The sequence below is a fragment of the Panulirus ornatus genome, chromosome 32 (assembly GCF_036320965.1).
Source record: "Panulirus ornatus isolate Po-2019 chromosome 32, ASM3632096v1, whole genome shotgun sequence".
In the NCBI taxonomy this organism is placed as follows: Eukaryota; Metazoa; Arthropoda; class Malacostraca; order Decapoda; family Palinuridae; genus Panulirus; species Panulirus ornatus.
The window spans coordinates 19,229,390-19,235,338 of record NC_092255.1 but is presented as its reverse complement, the minus strand read 5'-3'; positions in this window follow the sequence as shown (position 1 = coordinate 19,235,338).

Below are 5,949 nucleotides of genomic sequence, written 5' to 3'. Positions count from 1 at the left end.
CAAGATGAGAGTTGAAAATGAAATGAAATAAAAGGTTTAAGAACATTAAATTTGGAATAAAGAGGTCTTGGAAGTAAAATCTGAATCTGCTAGAAAAAAGTGATGCAAAGAGGGCAAAGGGTCATGAATATAATCCTAAGAAAAAAAAACGTACTTTCCACATATTCCCTGCATGTTGTAAAAGGCCACTAAAAGGGGAGGGAGTGGTGGTGGTGGTGGTGGTGGTGGTGGTGGTGGTGGTGGTGGTGGTGGTGGTGGTGGTGGGGGGGGGGGGGGGGGGGGGGGGGGGGGATCCTCCACTCCGGTTATTACTTTTCCAAAAGAAGTAACACAGTAGGGAGCCAAGTGAGGAATTTCCCTCTCGGGCTCAGTCTCCTGTTCTTAACGCTACCTCGCTAATGCAGGAAACGGTGAATATGCATGAAAAAAAAAAAAAAATATATATATATATATATATATATATATATATATATATTCTTTCTTTTCTTTCATACTATTCGCCATTTCCCGCATCAGCGAGGTAGCATTAAGAACAGAGGACTGGGCCTCTGAGGAAACATCCTCATCCAGCACCCTTCTCTGTTCCTTCCTTTTTATTTTTATTTTCCAAAGGAGGGATATATATATATATATATATATATATATATATATATATATATATATATATATATATACTATTTGCCATTTCCCGCGTTTGCAAGGTAGCGTTAAGAACAGAGAACTGGGCCTTAGAGGGAATATCCTCACCTGACCCCCTTCTCTGTTCCTTCTTTTGGAAAATTAAAAAAAAAAAAGTGTCTGTTTTCCTGGCGCTACCTCGCTGAAACAGGGGGTAGCAGTGCTGTTGCCTGTGGGGTGGGGTAGCGCCACGAAGGGATGAAGGCAAGCAAATATGAATATGTACGGGTGTATATATATGTATATGTCTTTGTATGTGGTGTATAAGAATAAAACAAAAGTAAATGAGGATCTCAGCAGGAAAATAACCGAGAACTTAAAAGATAATCTATTTTGGAAGTATATGGGGTTGTTAGGGAGGTAAATGCAAGAGTTTTGGAAAGAGGGGCAAGTATGAAGTCTGTTGGGGATGAGAGAGCTTGGGAAGTGAGTCAGTTGTTGTTCGCTGATGATACAGCGCTGGTGGCTGATTCATGTGAGAAACTGCAGAAGCTGGTGACTGAGTTTGGTAAAGTGTGTGGAAGAAGAAAGTTAAGAGTAAATGTGAATAAGAGCAAGGTTATTAGGTACAGTAGGGTTGAGGGTCAAGTCAATTGGGAGGTGAGTTTGAATGGAGAAAAACTGGAGGAAGTGAAGTGTTTTAGATATCTGGGAGTGGATCTGGCAGCGGATGGAACCATGGAAGCGGAAGTGGATCATAGGGTGGGGGAGGGGGCGAAAATTCTGGGGGCCTTGAAGAATGTGTGGAAGTCGAGAACATTATCTCAGAAAGCAAAAATGGGTATGTTTGAAGGAATAGTGGTTCCAACAATGTTGTATGGTTGCGAGGCGTGGGCTATGGATAGAGTAGTGCGCAGGAGGATGGATGTGCTGGAAATGAGATGTTTGAGGACAATGTGTGGTGTGAGGTGGTTTGATCGAGTGAGTAACGTAAGGGTAAGAGAGATGTGTGGAAATAAAAATAGCGTGGTTGAGAGAGCAGAAGAGGGTGTTTTGAAGTGGTTTGGGCACATGGAGAGAATGAGTGAGGAAAGATTGACCAAGAGGATATATGTGTCGGAGGTGGAGGGAACGAGGAGAAGAGGGAGACCAAATTGGAGGTGGAAAGATGGAGTGAAAAAGATTTTGTGTGATCGGGGCCTGAACATGCAGGAGGGTGAAAGGAGGGCAAGGAATAGAGTGAATTGGAGCGATGTGGTATACCGGGGTTGACGTGCTGTCAGTGGATTGAATCAAGGCATGTGAAGCGTCTGGGGTAAACCATGGAAAGCTGTGTAGGTATGTATATTTGCGTGTGTGGACGTATGTATATACATGTGTATGGGGGGGGGGTTGGGCCATTTCTTTCGTCTGTTTCCTTGCGCTACCTCGCAAACACGGGAAGACAGCGACAAAGTATAATAAATAAATATAAATAAAGAAATGTGCATGAGAGTATGTACAAACAGCATCTCTGTCTCCTTCCAAAACAGATTATTCTTTATGTTCTCCAAGATATATAGGTTTCAAGTAAAAGTACCCGTAAATTTATCTTTTAATTTTCTTCACTCATATATCTCTCCTTTTACAAAGTACAGCTTTCTCAAATATATACCCATAAAACTGTTATGCATTGCAACTATCCTGACTGTTTAACCCCTTAAAACAATTTTTTTTCAACTGATTATATCTAGGCAAATATAATATTGTTAACCATTCTCCCACACTACCTACAACACACTAGAGTTGCTAAAGGAAACATTTACACTCATCAATAAACAGCTTCTGACTACAGTGACACAATAACTACTGTGGAATGTGTTGATAATAAAAGTAACATCTTAACAGGAAATATTGGAAAATTACCAAATAATACTCATGATTATTATTATCATTTCAGCAAAATTTGGTAAATCACTCAAGCATAAATATTTCAATGATGTTAAAAAGAACTTTACTAAAGGACTGTGAGTGTTGTTTTATCATCAAAGTCTATTAGTATGTCAGATGGCAAATCAGCATGTTATATATGTGTGGAACAACTACAGAGAGAGTGAGAATGGAGGCTTTTAAGATTTTCTACTGGAAGCAAAGAAACTGGGCAGTCAGAAATACTGGGTAAACATTATTCCTATCTTGGTATGGGGTTGAGCAAGTGACATGGAGCACTATCAGTTAAGTATGGATATATGCACATTTATGGGCACTTCACAACACAACTTTATGAGATATCATGGGTATGGACATTGCTCTGCATTAACAACCCCAGTGACTTGAGTTTAATCCCAAAGCCAAGGAGGATTCATGTAATGTTCTTTGCATATTTTCCTGTAGGATCAGTGTCCAAAGTGTGAGAACTTCACTACATTGACTGTGGCTGGTCAGTCAAAAACATTGTTAGCTAAAATGCTTCATGACTGGCTGCACTTCACTAGGTATATGCAGATACATGTACTCTAGTGATACTGCATATATGGAACGTGCAGTTTTCATAACTATACTACTGACCCAGACTAAACTAAACTGGGAGGATACCACATGATAGTGAGAGATGACATGAAGTTTTCTGTTGAACAAGGATTTGCTTTAAGCTGTATGTATATATGCAACCTTATGAATGCTTAGAGTTACGGGACATAATCAGAAAGCTTATGAGATGATGTTTTATATGAAAAATGAAACCTTAAGGGACGAATGTTAGAGATTATGTGTCTGGACGGGGTAGCTGCTACTGGATTGGATGAACTGATTTATACCACTGTTATATAAGCCCAAAGTACATTTGATTGGACACAACACAGATCAGTGGAAATGCTTTTATGATATATAATTACAATATAGTACTGTAATGGTTAACAAGTGCTGCTGGAGGGCAGTGGGATTTCTATACCAAAGTCAGCACAGCTCTAGAGGTGATTATGAAAGCTCATTCTTCTCTGAATAGTTAATCTAAAGTCAGAGATAACATTTGCATTCTCAAAACATGTTACACGTGACTTAAGGTGAATGCATTTTCTTTTAGCACATGGAAGAAATAGACTTTTGAATTCAATCTTCACAAATGATTTTGAAAAACTTTACTAACCGTTAACAGGTTCAGATATGATTGATTTACAACCCATACATTATCTTAATCACAAGGCAGGTGTTAGAGATATATGTGCTAAATAAGTAAGACATTTAGAGTCTGAAATACTCACATGAAACTGATATCCATGCCAAAAGACTGATACTTATAATCTAACTGAAGCTGCTCAATCTTCAAATACAGATTAATTACTATCTCTGATTGATGCCACAGTACTCATTCAGATTCACATAAATGCATTTCTTGACAAAGTTTATTTAATGCCATAAACTGTACCCCCCCCCCCCCCAAAAAAAAAAAGGAAAAAAATAGTGGTCTAATAGCAAACCAAAGTTTATTAAAGTGTAAAATGTTAAGTGACCTATTTATGGGGTGATGATGCAATTGACAACTTATGCAGATGCAGCCCTTTACTGAATTTATCTGCCATAAATAAGAAACTAAGTTCACTGCAAGCTTAACCAAAATCATCAGAGTAAGGAATATGCAACCTATGTTTGGAATGATGGTATACTACCCAGTGAGTTGCATAACTTCATGAGTTTCATGATACATTCTCAAACTGAGCTTTCAATATGAAGTGTTTAAGTTGGCCATTATTCTTAAAGCATAATAAATATTTGGGCAAGTTACTTTGGGGTTATATGTCTTTATTTATCAAGATACCCCCTTTAACAAGTACAATAACTCTGCCAGAAACAATGCCCATGAAACAAAGCTATCAGGAAAGTTAACTTTATTTTTTTGTGTGTCAAAAGATACCATACCAATATACCTTTTGGGATGAAGGTTAATTTCTCTTGGAGATGCACTTTTGTATTAAGGTTTATGTCTGCCACAAAAAGTGCCGATAAAAGTTATAAGCATGAGTTAACCAATGCTACCAGAGTATGAGAAAAATGTTCTGATGAATCTGCTATAATGAAACCCTATGGAAGACAATTCAAGGTATAAGATAACATAATAAAGCTCATAAAATCAGGTTACAATAATTTTTTTTTTTTTTGGGGGGGGGAATCAGATTTCTTTCCGAGTTGTAAATATTATAAGTTTAATGAATTAGCCATCAAACATGCCTGAGAAATGATCATAAAAGCTAGTCAAAGAAGTTAAGAACTGGAAATTTGATAATTACTTACTTGAGGAGTGATGTTAAAGTACTCATACATATGCAACCCTCCTGGTTTCATGACTGTAATGAACAGTGCCTGAAAAATTGATTCAAAAAAGAAAACTAACCACTTTTTGATAAATTTATGCTTGCAACTTTTTATATAAACACAGCCTATTTACTGTAAGCTTCAGCTGCTGTTGTAATAAGAATATCCTAATCAGAAAATAAAATGCTTGCATTGTGAATGATAAACAAAAATCAAATCATCAATGACCATATGACTGATATGCAATTCAAGTCACCTTAAACATCTCTGCCATCTGAAATGTTCACTGATACAAGAAAAAAATTATATTCTTCAATTGCAAAATTGATACTTAGCCACCATCTCATATCAAAGGCATTTCTTAAATCTCACAATATTCTAAAAAAAAATTACTTGAAGGTTACTCTTCATGTCACAGTGCACTATATACTTTCAACATACACACTTGCAGAGAGGAAAAATGTCAAATCTTTCTTTAATCAGAGCACACAGTCTTCAAACATACATCAGCTCGACATAATGTGCTAACATCTTTCATAAATGCATCATAAAATACTGTTACAAACATCCATTATCAATGTTGAAAGTAATTCAGTCCTAAATACATATTCACTGTCTTTACACAATCCATGTTCAAAGGTGTTCAATCTAAATTGCATATTCATTACATCTAAATGTTACAAAATTTAAATCCAGACAGATAAGAAAAACTAACATAATAATTGATGTGTTATCAGGTATATATCACCATAATCATCCATAACTTTATCACAAAATATACAATGTTTTTACTTACCGTTGGTACCAGAAGTTGTGTGTTAATTCAAATGTCTCAAAAATCTTGCATTTCATTTTCATATGTAATCACTTCTGCCTTAGTGAGGTAGCATCAGGAACAAACAAACAACTGCCTTATTTGCACACATCCACTCTCTAGCCGTCATGTCTAATGTGCTGAAAACCAGTGCATTATGCCTACATAAATATTTTCTTGTTTGAATAGATGTAGCTTTTAAAAGACTTAGGTGCAAAACAAATCCATAC